Below are 23,496 nucleotides of genomic sequence, written 5' to 3' on the forward strand. Positions count from 1 at the left end.
AATTTTGCACTTGAATTATTTTAAATAATTATTGTTCTTTGCAGGGAATATTTTACTTAATATGTTGGGCTTGGATAGGTAATATTTAAAGCACAACTGACTTGTGTAATGGAAAATCACAACATTTTAACATCTGAATTATTAGCCTAATATTTACCAAAGGCAGGTCAGATTTTAAGTAAGCTAATTTCCAGCACAGTGTGAAAGCAGGAAACAGTTAATGCAAGGTCAAAGACCAAAGGGCATGAACATTTTATAATGGAACTTAACTAGTAAGCTCCTGATTATACAGCAGTGTTCCAACCTTTGAGAATCATAGTTTATAGTAGCTTATTCTTTAGTATTTATGTGGAAAATCAGAATGCTCTAAGTAAAATTTATTGCTATTGTCCAATGCATCTGCTAAGTCACAGTGATTATATATGTAGTATTCCACAGCAGAACAGAGTAATGTTTTGTGCAGGTCATAGAGTGTTATGACAGGACCAGAGCGTACAAAATAAATAGTCTTTTTATATGACCCATATTTTTGCAGAAGGAATTCCTCTGTAACAGGGTTGTTGAATGCTAAGAAATCCAGAAAAATGTTTAAAGGCCCAAAGAGAAGAACTAACCATTTGTTAGAGTGTGGGAAACAAAACTGCAGATGCTGGTTTAAATCGAAGATAAACACAAAATGCTGGAGTAACAGTGGGTCAGGCAGCATCTCTGGAGAGAAGGAATGGGTGATGTTTCGGATCGAGACTCTTCTTCAGACTTATATCGGGATGGGGTGGGACAAAAACAGTAGGAGACAGGAAAACTGGTGGGAGAACTGGGAAGGGGAGGGGATAGAGGGGGAAAGAGGGGGATAGAGAGATTATCTGAAGTTAGAGAAGTCAATGTTGATACCGCTGGGGTGTAAATTACCCAAGCGAAATATGAGGTGCTGTTCCTCCAATTTGCGCTGGGCCTTTCTCTGGCAATGGAGAAGGATCCAGCTTAGTTTTCTCCTTTGTTATTTTAAAAGGGTTCAAATACTGTAGATCTCTATCAGTTATTTTATATTCCTCTTATTTTAACTCTCAGTACCATTACTTCCATTATTTGGAAATGTCACCAGGTTTTGGTATCACTGAAGTATTTATACTGATTGTCTGAACTCGAACATAAAGCTTGGAGTTTCAAGGAGTGCAGAAGAGTTCAAAGTTGTGGAAAGCTTAGCGTAACACCTTGTGAGATGGGACCGTGATGTGCTGTAGTACGTTTTTTGGGATGGAATATAAGACCTATAAGCAAGAAGTAGGTTATATATTGCTCATGTCTGTTTCTCATTCGAATGAGATTGGGACCAATCCTAATGATCATCCACTTTCCTGCATCATAATAGCATCTCCCACCCATCCTCATTCTTATCCTGAAACACTCCTACTTAATTCTGGACTCCCCAACCAAAGAAATCATTCTCTCACTATCATTCCTATCAAATGTTTCGTTAAAATCACTTCAGCGGGGAATGAAAAGCTGTTTTCCTCAATTCCTTCTCAAGGAACATGCACTTAATCCACAAGTTAAGAATATATTTACTTCTTATGATACTCTATCAGATTTCAGATGAAAGGTTCCAGACGAGAATGCTTTTTCCACAGATACATCTGGCTTGTTCAGATTTCCTAGCATTTTCTATTTTTATTTAAGAGTAGCCTTAATATAGATCTTAAATTGCACTCTGTTCTATCAGGTGTTTTTTTTTTAGTTTAGTTTAGAGATACAGCACGGAAACTGACCCTTCGGCCCACCGAGTCCGCACCAACAAGTGATCCCCATACATTAACACTATCCTACAAACTAGTGACAAATTGCAATTTTTACCAAAGACAATTAACCTACAAACCTGTAAGTCTTTGGAGTGTGGGAGGCAACCAGAGCACCCGGGGAAACCGATGCAGTCACAGGAAGAATGTACAAACTCCATACCAACAGCACCCGTAGTCAGGATCAAACCCGTGTCTCTGGCGCAACTCTACCGCCACACCACCGTGCCGCCTTAATAAGGTGTTGTATCGTTGAAGCTTGTAACATTATAGCAAGTCATTCTTACTCTTGTGCTCCAATATTCTTGTAGTGGTGGCAAGATTTCATTCTCTTTCTGTATTGCTTTGCCCTAATTGAATGTTTATTTCCTGCACCTTACTAGGATCCTGCTGCACACGAGCATTCAATTTCTTTTCATTTGAAAGATACTCTGTTTTTCTATCTTCCTCCCAATATGAGTACATTTATATTGTTTATATTATTCTCTATGAGATCCGCAGCAATGCACTCACTTCTGAAACCAGAAATATGAAGAAACAATTAATTTCCCTTGATTATTTTTATGACTAAGAATAACAAATGTAGGTATTAGGAAACTATTTAATACTTTTTTTGAGCAAATGCCTAATTCTGTTTTTGATACAAATTTATAGGATCTGCTGCAACATTCTATGCCAGAGAATTCCAAACTCTTCACTTCACAGAAGTGAAAAACAATGGTCTAATTCCCTTTCATTCTTTTATGTGATAATCCTAAATTTAAATGTTTTACTTTTGCAAGTTGCCATTGTGAAAACAATTTACTGTTTACCTTGTTCTAATATTTCAAAATCTTGAACATCTTTGCATGAATCCCTTTTATCTTCATGTTGACAAAGGTGAAAAAAATCCCAAATTTTACCAAGTGAGTCTTCCTGCCTGCAGCCTTGTGAATTGATATTGTATCTTTTACACTGCTTTCATATATTGCATATCTTGTCCAAAAATGTAAGAGATGCTGTGGAGAAACTAATATTATAGACAACTGTAATATCATCTCTTTGCTTTTGTATTCTTTCAACGTCTACTGACAGATTGATGACCTACTTATCACCCCTTCCTACATTGTATTTCAATACATATGATTTTAAGTTTTGTTACTTTGTGAATTTGTTACTTTGCTTTTGAGCTTTGAACTATTTAGTTTCTAAAATTTATTAAGTTTTAGAGTCATGGAGCCATGTAGCATGGAAACGCCCCCCTTGGCCCAATTTGTCCATGCTGCCGAGCTGAGTTAGCTCTAATGGGCTGACCTGGCTCACAACCCACTAAAACTTTTTTATCCATGTACCTGTCCAAGAGTCCCTTAAATGCTGGAATGGTACCTGCCTCTACCACTTCCTCTGGCAACTCGATCCATTTAGTCGATCACTGATAATGTTGCCCCTCATGTTCCTTTTAAACCTTCCACCCCTCAGCTTAAACCATTACCCTGACAAGACTGTGGCCATTCACCGTAACTATGCCCTTTTTAGGGCTGAGATGAGGAGAAAATTCTTCATCCAAAGAGTGGAGTTCTCTACCACAGAAGCAGTTGAGGACAAATATATTGAATATGCCGAGAGAGATCAAGGGATACGAGGAGGAAACAGGAATAGAAGATTGTTCAGTGTTTCACTCACTTAAGGATACCAAGTTTATAAATTGCTTTTGTAACTTCAATACTTATGCGACTGCTCCATTTGAAACACTGGTCAATAGTAACCAAGGGTAATGATTGTGTGGGACATGATGATACTTTTTGAACTTCAAGGACAGAATGTTAGACCCTCTTGTGTTGGAGATAGCATTGCCTATGGTGCAAGGGTTAGTTGCATTTATCAGTCTGTCTGAATGCTGTTTTGCTGCATGTCAGCTCATTTTTGTCATTCAGGTCTTTGGTCCATATTTGAACCAAGGGTACAGTGAGGTTTGTAGCCAGGTGATTCTGATCAAACCAAAATGGGGCACGAGTGATTCATTTATAGGTGTCCGAGTACTTTTTGACAGCCTAGTTAATGATTTTGCTAATGATTGAGAGTAGACTGATTTGGCAGGTTGAAATTATCCTGTATCTAGTGAATAGAGCATATATGGTGGTGCATAGATTGTCAGACAATGTTGTTCCAATACTGTTGTTCCAATACTGGAACAACTTGGCTAGACTCAAACTAGTTCAGGAGAACAGGTTTTAACTATTAGAGCTGGAATGTAGTCGGATCCCATCGATTTTGCTGTATGCTGTGCTCTGAGCTATGTTTTGTATCACACAAAATGAATCAAATTGGCTGAAGAACATGAAGATGGGAATCACAGGAAAAAAATAAAGATCATCTAATCGGCACTTCTGGTTGTATATGGTTGAGGCTTTAGTGTATAATGTCTTTAGCACTCGCATGGTGGATCCTGCAATGATAGAGGATTGAGAGAGGCTCTGTTCAGTCCTCCCATTAGGAGTTTAATTGTCCACTGCCAAGCATACATAGATTTACTGGGAATGAAGAGCAACAACCTGATCCAGTTGCTGTGAAATTGCTGTAACTCTGTTCATTGCATGTTGGCTTTGCTATTTGGCATGCAACGGATCCAGTTTTGCAGCTTCGCTAGGCTGCTACCTTCGCATTTTTAGTTATGCCTTATGAAGGTGCACCTTCGGGCGATGCAGTGACGCAGCGGGGGACTAGCTGCTTACAGCGTCAGAGGCGCGAGTTTGATCCTGACTGTGGGTGCTGCCTGTATGGATGTATGGAGTTTGTACGTTTCCCTTGAGACCATGTGGGTTTTCTCTGGGTGTGCCGGTTTCCTCCCACATTCCAGAGATATGCAGGTTTGCAGGTTAATTGGTCTGTATGGGTGGCTGCTGGTCGGTGTGTACTCAGTGGGCCGAAGGGCCTGTTTCCATGTTATTATATCTCTAAAACTAAAACTGAGGTGGTAACGAACCACCTCCTTGAACCGCATCTGTCCTTCTGGTGAACGTACACAGATGCTACGTAGGAAGTTCCAGGGTTAGACCACATGACCATAAGTGTTTCCAATTGAGGATGGTGTGATATGGAGGGAACCTGTGGGCAGTAGTGTTTACAGCTTCCATTCTTGATGAAAGAAATGCAGTTAAACTAAGTAAACTATGGATGGTGCACACGCTTCAGTGCTTCAGGAATCGGAATGATTATTATTCTACTAGATATTTCTGGGTAAGGCTATCTGATTGGAATTCACAGAACAATTTATTCTGATACATGGGTTCAGTTTTGTACAGTTGTATGAAACATTAATGAACAATGGAAAATATTTTGGAAGCAGTTCAATTTTTTTTACAGTTATTGAAAGAGAAGGCTTCAAAATGAGATTGTACTGTGAAAAATTATGATATTAGAGAAAATTGCCTATTGATAACAGCTATATTTAGTGAAACTAATAACATTTCATAAAGGACAAAAATGAGTTATCTTAATTTGCTCAAAGGTGAATTGCTCTAGATTATGTCTCCCATCTTCGCGGATGTGATTTGAATATAATTTTTATTTGCCGTGACATGCCTTTATAAAACATTTAGTTTTTTTTAGAGATACAGCGCAAACACAGACGCTTCGGCCCACTGAATCTATACCGACCAATAATCCCCACACATTAACTCTATCCTGCACACACTAGGGACAATTTACACATACACCAAGCCAATTAACGTACATACCTGTACGTCTTTGGAGTGTGGGATGAAACCGAAGATCTCGGAGGAAACCCACACAGTCACGGGGAGAAGGTACAAACTCCATACCGACAGCACCCGCAGTCGGGGTCGAACCCAGGTCTCCGCCTCTGCAAGCACTGTAAGGCAGCAAATCTACCGCTGCCCCACCGTGGCCGACCGTTGTTTATTGAACATATTTATTGGAATAGTTACAATGAAATGATATAAACTTTTTTTTCTTAAACATGGTGTGGCTTGGCTGCTTAACTAAGCAAAGGCTGGATTTTTAAATGATAATTTCAAGTTTGAACATCTTAAAAATAAGACTATTATCAGAATGTGACCTTTAAAAATTGAAAGCTGTTGTTAAAAATCACTATAATTGGTACATAATTCATATAATCTGGCAAGTATTTAGCTGTTTGTTTTTTCAATGAACTGATGTGATCTGTTCAAGTCAAGCCGAGTTTGTCATCATATGTACAAGTACGTTGAGGTACAGGTACATTGAAAATCTTGCCTCCAGCAACATCACAGGCACATAGCCTCAAACAATAGACAATAGACAATAGGTGCAGGAGTAGGCCAGTTGGCCCTTTGAGCCAGCACCACCATTCAATGTGATCATAGCTGATCATTCTCAATCAGTACCCCGTTCCTGCCTTCTCCCCATACCCCTTGACTCCGCTATCCTTAAGAGCTCTATCTAGCTCTGTCTTTAATGCATTCAGAGAATTGACCTCCACTGCCTTCTGAGGCAGTGAATTCCACAGATTTACAACTCTCTGACTGAAAAAGTTTTTCCTCATTTCCGTTGTAAATGGCCTACCCCTTATTCTTAAACTGTGGCCCCTGGTTCTGGACTCCCCCAACATTGGGAACATGTTTTCTGCCTCTAACGTGTCCAACCCCTTAATAATCTCATATGTTTCGATATGATCCCCTCTCATCCTAAATTCCAGTGTATACAAGCCTAGCCGCTCCAGTCTTTCAACATATGACAGTCCCCCCATTCCGGGAATTAACCTAGTAAACCTACGCTGCACACCCTCAATAGCAAGAATATCCTTCCTCAAATTTGGAGACCAAAACTGCACACAGTACTCCTGGTGCGTTTTCACTAGGGCCCTATACAACTGCAGAAGGACCTCTTTGCTCCTATATTCAACTCCTCTTGTTATGAAGGCCAACATTCCGTTGGCTTTCTTCACTGCCTGCTGTACCTGCATGCTTCCTTTCAGTGACTGATGCACCAGGACACCCAGATCTCGTTGTACGTCCCCTTTTCGTAACTTGACACCATTCAGATAATAATCTGCCTTCTTATTCTTATCACCAAAGTGGATAACCTCACACTTATCCACATTAAACTGCATCTGCCATGCATCCGCCTGGCACTCAAAACATAAATTATACAAGGCAGTGAAAAGAAAAGGACTGCAAAGACTCAATTAGAAAACAAGTCTATGCTAGGGTAAGAGATGGCACATAGTGTACCATTGTTGCAGTAGGATTAGGGCCCAGAAACTGAAGGTTGTAGGAAAGTAGCTGTTCTGAACCTGGTGGCGTGACTCTTCAGGCATCTTAACCTTCTGTTTGATGGTAGCAGTGAGAAGAGAGCATGGCCCAGATAGTGGGGATGCTTGATGATAGATGCCACTTGAGACAGTGTCTCGTGCAGATCCATTTGATAGTTGGCAATGCTGTTCCAATGATGGATTGGGCTGAGTCCATCACTCTCCACAGTCTCTTGCATTCCTGTGCATTGGAATTGCGTGGATTGAAAAGTAAATGTCGAATTTAATTTACTTATTTTTAACAATCATTTGCCACATCCGGTCTGAATTTCAAAGAGCTACTTTTAAAATACTGTTGCCCATCTAAGTCCTTAAACTCTTATCCATGTTTTATTTAACTCAATCTAGAGCATATCAATGCTGTTGCAGCTGGAATCCAAACTATGATATTCTGTACATTTCAGATCACTCAAAATTCGGATCCATGCCAAAACACTTAATTTCTTGTTGATGGATGTTGGTCTAGAAATTTTGGTTCGGTGAAACTACAATTATCCTGCTCACTTTCTGATCTCTTTGAAGTTGACTTGCTGTGGATTGCTTGATCACAACTGACCTGGCATTGCACCTTTTCATCCTTGCAAGTGTGTCATCCTGTGTGATGTTAGGCTACAGGGGTATTCAGTGGAATGGATGTGCACATCAGGAAGCGGCTGCTTGAATTTACAATTGGTGTAATTTGACCCTGAAGTAGTTACAAATACATTGTACTCATGGGAGAAACAACTTTCAATGGCATATTTCTGTTCATCTGAATTTCCAGGTAAATGACTCTAGCGCTCAAGATGAGTCTAATTAGGAAATGTCATCAGTGTTTAAATTTCTTTATAAACACGGCCCCTTTCTGTTGTGCCCTCCACGCTATTACTCATCTTCTGACTTTATTCTCTTGAACATTTTTCTGTCACTTTTCCTCGTTATTGGAACTGTAGTCAAGACTGTAGAATGTCTTTGATAAACTTCTCTACCTCTCTACTTCACTCATATTCTACAAAAGAAAACTTATTTTAAAGCACCTTTCGGTCATTGCTAATATTTCATTTGTACTGCTGTCTAGAACATAGAACATGGAGCATAGAAAAGTTCAGCACAGAAACAGGCCCTTTGGACCACAATGTTTGTGCTGAACATAATGCCAAGGTAAACTAATCACATCTGCCTGCATATGATCCATATCCCTCTGTTCCTGCCTATCCATATGCATATCTAAAAGCCTCCTAAATGCCACTATCATGCTGTCCCCACCACCACTCTTGGCAGCTTGTTCCAGGCACCCACCACCCTATGTGTAATTGGCCCGCACATCTTCTTTAAACGATGCCCCTCTGACCTTAAACCTATGCCCTCTAGTCTTTGGCATTTCTACCCTAGGATAAAAAGGTTCTGACTGTCTACCCTATCAATGCCTCTCATAATTTTATATACTTCTAACAGGTCTCCCCCCTCAGTTTCCTGCATAATTCTAAAGTAGTTTGGTTTATTTTTCTGTTAAATGCTCTGTATGAATGTATGTTATGGTTACAATATATATGTGATTTTTGCAGAATGGAAGATGTTGTGAAAAATTTAACATGTTTATATATAGAATTATTCGACCAATAAAAAATCCCACAGTGATGCAAACCTGTATGAATTATAGTAACTTGTATCACATGATGGCATTTCAATCTGCAGCAGCTTTTCAACTTTCAGGCTTTTATTGTGTTTTTCACTTTCATTATATAATCAGTTCTCCATGGTCACTAACAGGATTCCACACGGGTCAAAAGGCTCTCTTAAAAGTTTTTGAAGTCTATTGCAGGTTACGAACCACATACGGTGCAGGGTAAGGTAGTTACTCTGCCAAGTTTTTTTAAAAAAACTGTTTTGATTGAATACTAGGACTGTGTTTTGTCATTGTTGTGCAAGTTTAGTTTAGAGATACAGCATGGAAACAGACACATCACTCCATCGAGTTCAGTACATGGATGTCATTGACCACCCCATTCACACTTGTTCTACGTTATCCCACTTTCGCATCCACTCCCTATCCATTTGGGGCAATTTTTATAGAGATCAATTAACCTACAAACCCGCATGTCTTTGAGATTGGAGAGGAAACCGGGGTGGTTCCAGGGAACCCAAATAGTCAAGGGTAGAACGTGCCAATTGCACATGGACAGCACCCAAGGTCAGGATCGAACCTGCGTCTCTGGCACTGTGGTGCAGCAGCTCCGCCATCTGAAGTGGAACTGCTTGTAGTGGCCCTACAACTCAATACCAATCAACCTTCAAAAGGGCTATAGGTCATATGGCCACCTTTTGTAAATTACCTTTGGTAAATTACAATTACACAGTGGAAAATTGTAATCAAATTCAGTAATTTGCCCATCCTCGATTCTTTACTTTGAAATTCTGAGTGCATAAAAGAACTTGATTGGCAAGTCAAACATTTGAAGCTGGAATATTCAGAGTTGAGTGTTAAATTGATCACAGCTTCTTAAATGGAAGCCTTAAGAGAATAACGGAGAAAGAAGCACCAAGAAAAACATGTAAGTGTAATCAGAGTGTGATCATTTTCAAGGATGCAAAATTACTTAAATTATAGCATGGATCCAGCCAGCTAGGATTATGTCTGAACAAAGCAATTCATTCCACAATCTGCAGCTGAAACAATCAGCTCTTGTTTGGCAGATTGTGCCTACTGGTCATTGGAAAACTTTTAATCTCATGAATAGTTATTTTTAAAACAGCAAGCAAATGTTTGGCAGACTTGATTTCTGGAGGAGGATGTGAGTACTAATGGAATATAATCAACTGCTGAAGAAAGGTTCTGTACAATAAACAATAGTGCATATCAGCAGGATTGAGATGTTCTTAGGACAGGGTGAGAAGAGCACCCGGAACCAGGGAGGTAAATTCTGGACCTCTAGTCCCTTCTCAATGCCCGAGCAGCTTGTCATTACTTTAGCTGAGCTCATGGGCTCAGCTGACAATATTGCTGGCAAGTATTGCAGAGCCTGGAGAGGGAGAATGCCCTGGAAGGACAGAATCTGTTAGAGTTAAGAAACAATCAGTGTTGTTCCAGTGCTTAAAAATACTGGGGAACAAATTTATGGAGAAATTGCAGAGAAATAGAAAAACCCATGGAGTGCTGATGACAGATTTCAAACTATAATGTGGACATGGAAACCATTAAAAGAAGCAAGGAATCATGGAAAAAATGGAGCAGAAGTAGTCCATTTGGCCCTTCAAGCCTTTTATAGACAATAGACAATAGACAATAGGTGCAGGAGGAGGCCATTCGGCCCTTCGAGCCAGCACCGCCATTCAATGTGATCATGGCTGACCATTCTCAATCAGTACCCCGTTCCTGCCTTCTCCCCATACCCCCTGACTCCGCTATCATTAAGAGCTCTATCCAGCTCTCTTTTGAATGCATTCAGAGAATTGGCCTCCACTGCCTTCTGAGGCAGAGAATTCCACAGATTCACAACTCTCTGACTGAAAAAGTTTTTCCTCACCTCAGTTCTAAACATCTTTTCTTACATTCGATACGATCATGGCTATTCATAATATTCTATTCTCGCTTTCTTCTTGATCCTCTAAACACCCTTAGTGCCTAGAAAATTATCTATCATATTAGGGCCATGTGAAGAGATTTTTCATTTGCATTTAAAAGAACTTTCTCAACCAGTACGCTGTCAGTACAAAGAGGCATTTCAGGTCGTGGCTCTGTGAATGAGGCGTGCTAAATGGACTATATATCAGTAGATGGAGGGGGATGGGGTGCGATGGAGGTTAGGGTGGAAGGGGAAGGTTCAGTGACCATAATATCATTAGGGAAAGTTACTAGAGTACTGTAAGATTTACAATAACTGTGGGAAATGCAAAATGTACGGATCATTCTGAAGTAAAAAATAGTTAGTTGGACAAGGGCCAATGGGAAAAGAAATATAAAAACAGACCATTTTGGAAACATTTCTGAAAGAAAGGACAGCTATTTAGAAGATTGTGTCCATGTTTCTGCATTTCCACCCTGACTCCACTTTGTACCTTAGGATGCATCCCATTCGGATGGAAGGAGATATTCACTTTAGGTGCAGCCAGCCTTTCTAGTGTAAAATGTTACACACTTGGTCAGAAAAAGCTGTGTAAGGGTAACACTAACAACTTTTAATCAGTGGGTTTAACTTCAGCGATGCAGCAAGTTATAGAAATGGTATTTAGAGACAATCACTTGGAGGGTCAATTGATTTGTCTGAAACAGTTCACACAATAAATGTCATAAAAATGGAATTGTGTGGAATAAAAGGGTGTCACGGAGGTGCAGTGGTAGAGTTGCTGCCAAGGACCCGGGTTCCATCCTGACTACAGGTGCTGTCTGTACAGAGTTTGTACGTTCTCTCTGTGACCTGTGTGGGTTTTCTCCAGCTGCTCCGGTTTCTTCCCACACTCTAAAGACGTACAGGTTTGTAAGTTAATTGGCTTCCGTAAAATTGTAAAATGTCTCTAGAGTGTGTGTAGGATAGTGCTAGTGTCTGGGGATCGCTAGTCAACACAGACTTGGTGGGCCGAAGGGCCTGTTTCTGCACTGCATCTCCAAACTAAACTAATCTAAAAGGGGCAATAGCACGATGGTAGTGAATTGACTCAGTTACAAGAAGCAGAGTGATAGTAAATAGCTGTTGACCTGACTGAAGGGAACTATGCCATGGTCTTGCCTAGTCGAGTATATATGCATAACTTGTGCATAATGTCCTAATATGCCAAGTGAACTATATGGTGGATAGTAATAGAATTCAAGATGATACAAATAAAATGTGGAATGAGTGGGTATGTGGCAGAATGGAACTGAACACAATGAAATGTGAAGTGTTGCCTTTTGTTAAGAAGAATGAAGAGAGGCGGTATAAAATAAAGGGCATATTGTAAAATGAGTACAGGAACAGTCCATTCTAAAAAGAATACAGGAAAATATATCTAGGACATTATTTGCATTGTTGAAAGTAGCAATTGGTGCAGATTGCTGACCAACATAATAACCTTCCAGTAGAGACATTAAATTTGTTTGATTGTTGCTGCAATTCCACACAATTGTTGCTGTAAAAAAAGAACTTTGGAACATTTTGGCTATGAAGTGTAAATGAGAGTTAGAAGGCAGATGAGCAGAACATTTTAGAAGTTGACTCTGGTAATTCTGATGGACTTTTTAAAAGTTATTTTTGGGTGCAGGGAAGGCAATGTAGGGTAGGCTTTCATAGTGTAGGAGCCATTTATGCTTAATTCAGTTATTGTCATTGTGTTATGGCTATGTTTTAATATTTCTAGTTTATGACTTTTTTGCCTGCTTGTGGGTGTGACTTAATGCGTAATTGGGAGTGTCTAGATGGGAGGAGGCTAGTGTGTGTCGACAGAGGTTGGGGGTCAGTTTAGACTCGGAGGATGGTGAGCATACAGTTCTTTACCATGCGCTCGCACCAGCTATATTTGTAAGAACCATACGGTAATAACTGCAAGAATTTCTAGATATTGTTTGAAGAAGAAACAGTTGATAAAGTACGGGAACTGATTTATTACTCTATGATTTGTGCTACTTTAATAAAACCAATTAATGAAGAAAAGGAGTTTGGAAGATTCGTTTTGTCATATCAGGGTGCGACGTGTGCATAAGCTATAACTACATTTCATCCCCGAGAAGTAATGGCTATCGAAGTGAGATTTCGAGATGGTATAGAAACTGCCATTACACATAGAATTAGGTGATTGTGGAAATGGATAGCACATCACAATCATGACACCTCAGTCAGAGGATGTCATTAATGACTAATTTCAACTGCCCCAGTGCTGTGGGGAGGACAGGAGGGCCAAAGAGAAGATGTGAAAGAGATCTCACATGATAGTGAACCTGCGGAACTGTTTGGGGGACTTAATGGGTTAATTAATTTATTTCTCGTAATGAAATTTGTTCTCTTGAAATGCCATGGTTTACTCAGCTGCAGATTCTTCTCTCCATAAATAATCTATTTCGGAACTGCATGCAAAATTAAATCAATTTTTTAAAGATTTTGGAACTCAACCATGTATCCTATTTGCTGAACAGGGATTTTGGCCAAATTTTACATAGCTTCACAAACATATTATGTTCGATTGCTTGACAATTTCAAATTTCCATTCCAGTTAACATCACTGTTTAAATACGCTGTGGTAAAATAATCATGATTCATATGTAATTGATCATGTGGTATAATTTAACCACAGAACTATTCTTTGCAATTCAAATTTGTGATTAAAAAGTTAGTTGCTCAGGGAAATTAAGAGAGATTAACTGTTTAATTTTAGGGAGGAAGGAAAGTATTGGATGCAGGTCTCACATACCACATGTAAAGTCTTCACAAATGCATCCAGGATTAGTTGGCGAGAAGCTGCAATAGTTGTACATGGCTTTTCTTGTGCAAATTGTGCAGAAAAGCTATTTTGCACATGTCAACGTGCTAGTAACCATTTCTGTCAATTAGTGACCGTCGGGAATTTGACTGGACACTTCTCAGTGTAATCCACTTCAGCAGGTCTGACATTTTCCCAATGTCAGATGAACATCTGTGTACTGGGCACATTTCCAAATGTATCAACAGAATTTTGACAGTAAAGATGTGACTTCTCACCCACATTTACAATTCCAAAAATCAAGAAGCACATCAGCAAAGGGAAATGACATGGGATATCCATGTTTCAATCAGCATGATGGTCTCTATATTTACCAGTCTCGGTATTTATTCATCAGCATCATTCTCACTGTATTGCTGGGCAAAACTTTTATCAGCCTTTCAACACAACTCGTCATGTTGTGAGTTGATTTACATGATGTGATTTACAGTGCTGGTGGGGATGGGCCTGTCACTGTATAACACGGGTACAATACTGGTGGGGGAATGGTCTGTCACTATGTAAGGCTGAAGAAGGGTCTCAACCCGAAACATCACCCATTCCTTCAATCCAGAGATGCTGACTGTCCCGCTGAGTTACTCCAATATTTTGTGCCTATCTTCTCTCACTGTATAACACAGGTACAATAGTAATGAGGGACAGGTCTGTCCCTGTGTAACATGATGTACAGAATTGGTGGGGCCGGGCCTAGTACTGTGTAACATAGGAGTACAGTACTAGTGGGGATGGGTCCGTCACTATGTAACATGGGCACAGTACTGGTGGGGATGGATCTGTAACTGTGTAACATTGTTACAGTACTAGTGGGGATGGGTATGTCACTGTTTAACACAGGTACAGTACTGGTGGGGACGGGCCCATCATCTTACAACACTGGGGTACAGTACTAGTGGGGATGGGTCTGTCACTATAACATGGGCACAGTATTGGTGGGGACGGATCTGTAACTGTGTAACATGGTTACAGTACTAGTGGGGACGGGTATGTCACTGTTTAACGCAGGCACAGTACTGTTCGGGACAGGCCTCCCACTGTGTAGTACAGCGGTATGGTACTGGTGGGGACAGGTCTGTCCATTTGTAACACTGGGGTACTGTACTAGTGGAAAACGGGTCTGTCACTACATAACAACAGCATGATGGTGAGCCCATGTCTTACAATGGCACACGGCCACTATTTGACACAGGCCTGCCCATGGGTACAGGATCTTCAGGTATCTGCAGTGCATATGACAGGAGATCACATTTTTGAAAATTCTGTCAGTTGCAAATAATTATCGGCCTGCACGGAGACTAGCGGCCTAGATGAACCATTCACAGCTGGGCCCATCGATTTATGTTGGCGTGGCCTGCAGGACCGTTGCTTCAGACTTCATTGTTGCTTCTCGGCTGCACAGCAAATTCCATGATCACATTGGGCCCTAAAAGACATCCTTAATGGGGAATCCAGATGTTTTCAATGAGGATAGTGATGACCGAAATCATGGCAGATTGATAGGGGCAGCCAAGACATTTATGAGGTGTTAGGTTTTTTAAAAAGTGAATTTATTTCTATTCAGGTCATTCTGTGAAACAGAATGGTGGGCAGATGAAAATCGCATCCAACATTGTCAGGATCATTGAGCAATGGCCCAGATTTTGGGGCAAGGAGCCAGCACATCTCTATTGAACCAGTGGTATTTCCCAATGTAATTGTTAGTGCCTGTGATTCCTGTTTCAGCAAATACTGACATCTTGAATGAGCTAACCACTGTTTACAGCCTTTTCCCAGTTGTGCTTTGACTGCAGAATGTGAAGTGGCAACAATTTCCCAGCATGGATTCTAGGACATTTGCCTAAAAATCTACACAGGCATAAGACTAGTACAGGATCAACACCTCTAGTCTGAAGAAAGGTCTCAACCTGAAATTTCACACATTCCTTCTCTCCAGAGATGCTGCCTGTCCCGCCGAGTTACTCCAGCTTTTTGTGTCTACCTCTATTTGATTTTTTTTTTCTGAATTAAATTAGTTAGATATTTTAATTGTTTGTAAATATTCCTAGGTATATTTCTTTATTTATTTACATTTGCATTTACTTACATTTTTACTGATGTTTCATGTTAATATTGACATTTTTTGAATATTTAGAGATATTTCATAGCAAGCTAAGCAAGGGGCAGGGTGTACCTAGCTCTGAATTATTTTTTGTCTCCTGCAGCATTGGTAAGACTTGAGCTAATATCTCCCCCATATCCCATGAAGCCAAAAATACATGCCAAGCTGGCCCCTATTGTGTAGGCTTTCACCTTTGAGAATTGAGCTGATACTTTTTTGGGGGGCTGTTGACAGAGGGTTTTGTGGAAAAGGTAAGTTCAAATTTAGCACATGCATGGAGGGAATTACTGGGCCATTGCCACTGTTCCAGTGTAATGCCAGAATAGTATAAATAGAGATGTAGTTTGCATTTCTACATTTGTGTGGTATGTGTTAACAATCACTAAAAACATGGTCAGAGGCAATTTTGCATTGGAAGTCATTTTGAAAACATGGGAAGTCATGGTGTACAATAATTGGTTAAATGTTTGGGGATATGTGGTTGATGTACAAAGATAACTATTATTGAGTAGATGAAATAAGTCACCGCATTAACAAGACATATTTATGGACGTCACAATTGTATTGTAGGAGATTAACGTGGTTTTGGATCCAGGCTATGCCTAAGGCTTATTCTTATCATGTTCACTACTGTAGAATCAATCAGAATGATCAATGTGTTCATTCCCTTCACACCTGCATCCTTTGCCACTGAGTCGCCACGCTGAGTGACTATGACGTACCCTAAAGCATAGACTCCCCTCCTGTGCTAACTGAGGATGATTTATGACTACTACAATTTTTTGTTGTTGCTATTAGCACAATTTAATTTATGGCACACAATAGAGGAATTAATGTGTAGCCAAGGCTTGCTGCAGTGGGTTCAGGTGGCTTATTCTGCAAGAAAGATCCATGTCAAGTTAAAACCTGTCATATAATGTGTTTCAAATAAATCTGCAGATAACCTTTTGGTTAGTAAGCCTCCAGTGTTAATCATGTTTGCTCAAATTCTAATTTGACAGTTTAATAAATCTTTCTAATTGCAAAACAACATTTACATAGCTAAGCCCCAAATCCACTATTTGAAACAGTGATTGAGCATGATTTTTGTTTTTCTTTGTGTAAGTTTCATACATATTAATAATTTTTGTTTTGTTTTGCTTGCTAATAAAATTCAAAACGCGCAAATCCTAAACCTAAAGAAATTCAATCTTTTTTTCACCACCCATCTCCTAACCTGTTGAGATGTTTAGATACGTGAACCACGAATGTGGAGAATAAACAAAATTATTGTAAATCTCAGCAAATCGATCAAAATCCAGAAGGGAATGATTAAATTTTTGGTGGGACTATTCACAACAAAGAAAAATAAATTCTGGAAGACTAGATATCTTAAGACACTGAAAGGGTGAGTTCCATAACAAATTTAGTCTTTACCACTGAAAACTTTCAAATGCAAGGTGATTTGCTCCTGGTATATATTAGAAATAGTGCAAAGATCTTTGGTATCGCACTTCACTCCATATCAACAGCATTGCTACCAACCTTCCGACAGCAACAGCAGCACAATTGGGCAAGCTAATTCAATAGATTTTTTCGCAAAAGGACATAAAGTGCAAGAGTAACTCACCAGGTCAGGCAGCATCCCTGGAGAACAAGGATAGGTCAGGGCCAAGACCTTTCTTCAGAGTTGCTTTTCCATACTGTCATGGGATGTCTTTACTTGCAAATAGAGTGCAAGATAAATTTGGATAAATACATCTTTGTCCTGAAGGTAACATGATGCTCTTGGATCGCAACACTGCCCCTGTCTTGAATCCTGGTCCATTGTCTCGCCTTGCCTGTATTTATGTGGTGTTGGTGCAGAAAATCAACCTGCTGAACCTGTGCATCCATGGCATCAGTGGTATAGCAACTACTACTCTCAAATAATTCACTCTGGCTCCGGAAACCCAAAAGCACTCTTCTCTACAATAAACAAACTCCTCAGCCCCCTGGACACCATCTCCCAGTCATTCACAGTTGACAAATGAACCTCTTTCCTTTCATTCTTCCAAAGCAAAACAGACAGCATCTACAGCACCTTAACCACCAACGCACCTGTTCCCCCTCAAACCACCTGCTCCCCCTTATCCTGTCAACCCCTGCCTCAGTTCTCCCCAGTCTCCACTACCGACCTCTCTGACCTCTTCACAGGAATAAAAACTGCCACCTGCTCTCTGGACCCCATCCCCTCCAGCTTTGTCAAGGCCTGCCTTCCTGCTCTCTCTCCACTTATCACTGCAACAATAAACTCCTCCCTGTCCACTGGTATCATCCCGCCATCCCTCAAAATCGCTGCTGTCACCCCCATTCTGAAAAAACCTGGACTCAACCCTGACACCCCAAACAACTTCAGACCAATCTCCAATCTACCCTTTCTGTCCAAAGTTTTGGAACGCGCTGTAGCTTCTCAACTCAAATACCACCTCTCCACCAATAACCTGTATGAAACTTTCCAATCCGGATTCCGCTCCAACCACAGTACTGAAACTGCGCTCCTCAAAATCACCAACGACCTTTTCCTCTCCTCTGACGCTGGCAACCTCAACATCCTCATCCTACTTGACCTCAGCGCCGCCTTTGACACCATAAATCACTCCATTCTCCTCACCCGACTTGAAACCTCCTTTAACATCACCGGCACAGCCCTATCCTGGATCAAATCTTACCTCTCCGACAGGCACCAGTTCATCTCCATTAACAATTGTAAATCCCCCACCGCTCCCCTCCCCCAAGGTGTCCCCCAAGGCCCAGTCCTGGCCCCCTCCTCTTCATCCTCTACCTGTTCCCCCTTGGTCAATTAATCCGCCGTCATGGTCTCAACTTCCACTGCTTCGCCGATGATATCCAGCTCCTCATCTCCACCAAGTCAATCTCCACCACCACACACTCCACACTGACAAACTGCATCACTGAAATAAAATCTTAGCTTCAATCAAATTTCCTCAAACTCAACTGCAACAAATCCGAAATCATCATCATTGGTCCAAAAACGCTCACCAAATCCACCCAAAACTTCATCCTCAATATTGATGGTCTCCCAGTATCCACCTCCCCTCAGATCCAGAATCTTGGAATCATCTTTGATCAAACCCTCTCCTTCGACAAACACATCAAACACATCACCAAGACAGCCTTCTTCCACCTCAAAAACATCGCCTGTCTCCGTCCATCCCTCTCCACAGCTGCAGAAACCCTCATCCACGCCTTCATCACCTCCCGTCTGGACTACTGCAACAGCCTCCTCTATGGCTCACCCTCAAAAATCATCAGTAAACTTCAATACATTCAAAACTCCGCTGCCCGTCTACTCACCCACTCCCCGATCCGTGACCATATCACCCCCGTCCTTTACAAGCTCCACTGGCTCCCCATCCCCCAGAGAATCCAGTACAAAATCCTCCTCATGACCTACAAAGCCCTCCATAACCTGGCCCCATCCTACCTGACTGACCTCCTCCACAGACACACTCCCACCTGCACCCTCCGCTCTGCTGCTGCCAACCTCCTGTGCCCTCCCATCCGGACCAAACTCAGATCCTGGGGGGACAGGGCTTTCTCCATCGCTGCTCCCACCCTCTGGAACTCACTACCCCAAACCGTCAGAGACTCCTCCTCACTCACCACATTCAAAACATCACTGAAGTCTCACCTGTTCAGTACTGCCTTCAACCACTGACCGTCACCTCACCTTCTGTCTCCTTTTTCTGTTCGTTTACTTATTTATCTATTTATTTTCTTCTCTATGTTCTAGAAATCCCTGTAAAGCGTCTTTGAGTGTTTGAAAAGCACTATATAAATGTAATGCATTATTATTATTATTATTATAGCTGTCAAATGCCCCTGAAATTCTTTCTAATCAGTGGAGCCATGCTAATACCCTGACTATCTCTGGCTAATATCGCTGACATTAACATTATTTCACCTGAATTCAATTATTCAAAGTAACTTGCCTTTCCCTTTGCTCATTAATTCTTTGGACAACTATCCCTGCTCAGATCAGACATCTTAGATCCAGGCCAGACTCTCCAGGTGCAAGATCCTTTGTTTATGACTGGCAATGATGCTTCCCAACTTCTACAGATACATCCTGTCCGTTTGTGCTGCTTGGTTTGGGAACAGTTTTGCTCAAGACCACAAGAAATTGCAAAGTGTTGTGGATATAGCCTCTCGGTTATCAGGCCTCTGAATGGTGCTTCCATAACCTGGGGTACTGTCCGATTCATCACGATCCCACTATGGACATTGGACCTTGTCTGTGGAGTTGGTGCGCTACAATGCTGAGAAATATATACAGCACTCTGTATCTTCCCCTTTGCTCTACTTATTATATTTGAGCTTGACTTAATTTTATTTATGTACTGTATTATTTGATCTGATTGCATACCATACAAACCAAAGCTTTTCACTGTATCTCGGTACGTGTGATCATAATAAAGTTAAATGGCTGCAGGCGAGCAAAGGATCAAACTGACACATTTGGTCTGCCTTGTGTCCAGTACAAATGTTAAATTCTGAAAATAATTCACAAATAAGAATATGCTAATAGAACTGATCTGCATTAAAAAAAAATTCTAATATCTAATATGTTCTCAATTGTCAAGTGGGTGTGTGGTTATTTTATCTGATCTTTTGTGGTGTGCTGACAAAGCTGCAGCTGTGGTTCAGTGTAGACATGCAAACTTGTGTTTCTGTTAACCTATGGCATGATATAGCTATGTACACATTATATTAATTTGAAATCATTTATGCACACATGTGAAAGGAATGTTTTGCTCCCAAAAGGACTGGGTTTAAATTCAGACTGACTGAGGTAGCTCTGTTCTATTTATAATTAATTGTTTACAGACTTTGGGTAGATGTGGGTTGAAACAGATGGTGAATAATGTTCAAATATAGTCTGGTTTAAATGGGGGTGGGGGTAGGGAGGGGGGGAGTGGGGAAGTGGATAGAAAGGAGCTGTCTTCATTGTGCTAGATCTTGTGACCCTGAGATTGATAAACATCATCCTTTTGATCCATGGCTGCATCTTGGTTAAATTGTGAGCATGGAGGTACAATTAAATTAGCATGTAAATGTGGTAGATGAGATTAGTACTGCTGTTAGACAGGATTAAACATTTTATGAAAGTATCGGAGATTGGGGGGCTGTGTTCGGGGTTGGTTATTAGGCATTGTATCAACATTTCTATAATATGTTCCTTTTCGATTTTGCAACTATATTGCAAAATATCTAAAATAATCACACTTTTTGTGGGCAAAATAAACAGAATTTCAAAATACATTGCATTGTTTATATCTTAATTTATCAAAGTGATGAGTGGCAAATTATTACATGCAATTTAGTTAATTAACTTCTCAATTGCATACCTGAATACATATTCACTGTGGTTTATAAACCTGGTCAATATTCTTCCTTTGTTAACCAAAAGTAAAAGAAAGAGAAATGACAAACAATTATCAAGTCTTTATACAGCGAATACTCCTAATCTTTTAATGAAGAGTCTTAAATATACAGGCCAGAATATTCTGGGAAACATTGCCACAACTGCATCAAGGTGGAGATGTTGCACTAATTGACGAAGCTCACTGGGTTGTGACCATTTTACACTATGTGTATTCTTCTCCATTATCTCCAATGTAATTTATCCTACTGACACCAGCACTGCTTAATCAAAGTGCTCTAAGTTTGGAACGCAAAAAATATTTGGCAGATTTTTGTCCTCCCACAACACATTTGGAAGACCAAACCATCAGAAATGGTCTTCTTGGTGAGTCTACCGTTGAACAGTGGACTAGGATAGCAAAATCAAGAGGCTCAGATAGTAATGATACCTTTGCAGCAGTAACTGGGAGGTTATGTGTTTCTTAGTCTTTATTCCTGAGTGTTTAAAATAGTTTGAGGTGAACATGTTGAAACATTACAATCTTAATTGACTTTACAGACCAGATGTTCAAAGGGTGTCCCCTCTGTTTGGGGGAGGGAAATGTAGGTATCACAGCCTCAGTCAATTTGAGATTGGGATAAGAAGAAAACATCTTTGCAATTTTCTTCCCTGAGGACTGTGGTTGCTCAATTATTCAAGGCAGGGATTGATAAATTCCAGGAATATAGAGAAAGTGCTTGAAAGTGCAGTTTTAGTATATGATTATAGGCTGGAAGGGCTGAATGTTCCATTAATTTTTTTATGCATTAGAATCTCAGGATCATGCATTGAAGGGAATATGATGAAATAATCCATAATTTATTCATTACATTTTCACCCAAATTTCATGAAAATTGCATTAACAAATGCTAGAATGTAAAACTTAGTGCAATAGATGTTCACTTTAGTTTAGTTTATTATCACATGTACTGACTAGATATAGGAAGGGTGATCCTATTGCCCAGAGATTCCAGAATCAGGGATCACAGCCTCAGGATATGAGGTATGTCATTTATAGTCCTGAGATCATGAGAAATTTCTTTACCCCGAGTTCACTTCCACACAAAACAGTGGAGGCCATAATTATTTTAAATCACTTAAATCATTTAAAATCTAAGCAAGAAGGAAGTATATAAATTCTGAAGAAGGGTCACGACCTGAAATGTCACCTATTTCTTTTCTCCTGAGATGCTGCCTGGACTGTTGAGTTACTCCAGCTTTTTTGTGTCTATCCGTGGTGTAAACCCAGCATCTGCAGTTCCTTCCTACACATAGATATATTTCCTAATTCCTTTGGGATCAAGGTGTAGGGGGAAAAACTAAGAACAGTGTATTTAAGTGGACGATCAACCACGATAGCTGTTAAATTGCAGGATTATACACTAACATTCCAAACCATTGAACCATCATTGACACACATTAATGGATTACTGTTCCTAAACTGGTCTGAAATTTGAGGTTGTATTGAAAGTGCTTATCAGCATTTAACGTCACTACTGTGTAAAACTGACAGCGATTTTTGGCATCCGGGCACATTATCTTCCATATAATTTTTCTTCTACCACTGACAGGCACACAGAGTGGCTACAGTGGGTACCATCTTCAAAATACACTGCAATTACTTGCCAGGCCAGTCTGATAGCACTTTGCAAATCTGAAACCACCACTGCCAAAAAGTGTCATAGGAACACCCTCACCTCTAGATTCTCCTTTAAATTGCACATCATCCTGTATTGGAAGGAAATCACCATCTTCATTGTCACTGGGTCGAAATCTTTAAACTCTCTATGCAATGGTATTCTAGGAATACAATTACCAAAAGAACTGTAGCAGTCCAACTGCTTACATCCTTTCAAGCACAGATATGGGTGACCAAAGCCCAGATCGTAACAAATGAATTGTAGTAAAAGATAGCAATCCAAAAGTCTTATAATTGTTATCCTGCCACTTCATTGACCACCCTGCTTCAATCCCCATGAAATTGTTTGGAAAAAATAATTTGACTTCTTGTGCCCAATTTTTTCTATGAAAACTGTTATAAATGTAAATGCTTGTTTATTCAGGAGTAACCTAGTTACTCATCATGAACTAAGTTGTTATTACCACAGAATAACATTTATTTGAAACTAATTTTACAAGCTGAAACCTTCATTCCCTCGGGTAAAAATCTAAAATTGCAATTTTTTTGTTTATCATGTTTGAATTTATTCCATGATATTGTGAATGCTCTATTTTCTATTGCATTTGATATGCAAAGGCAGAATGATTATTTATATTTCATGCATTTTATTTCATGTTGTGGTGTATGTGAGAAATTCTTAAAATGGATTGTTGCTGGTTGCCACAGATAACTTATCAATATTGGCAGATTGGTGTCAAGTTAGGAAGAGGGGATGTTCAACGAGATCTGGGTGTCCTAGTGCATCAGTCACTGAAAGGAAGCATG

At 40.2% G+C, this 23,496-nt stretch overlaps 1 protein-coding gene across 3 annotated transcripts in view; it reads left to right on the forward strand.

The window, feature by feature from the left end:
- Positions 1-23,496, forward strand: part of nckap5l (NCK-associated protein 5-like) — a 542,250-nt gene that overhangs the window by 210,110 nt on the left and 308,644 nt on the right. The gene's annotated exons all lie outside the window — the stretch shown is intronic.

The sequence above is a fragment of the Rhinoraja longicauda genome, chromosome 8, assembly GCF_053455715.1.
Source record: "Rhinoraja longicauda isolate Sanriku21f chromosome 8, sRhiLon1.1, whole genome shotgun sequence".
In the NCBI taxonomy this organism is placed as follows: Eukaryota; Metazoa; Chordata; class Chondrichthyes; order Rajiformes; family Arhynchobatidae; genus Rhinoraja; species Rhinoraja longicauda.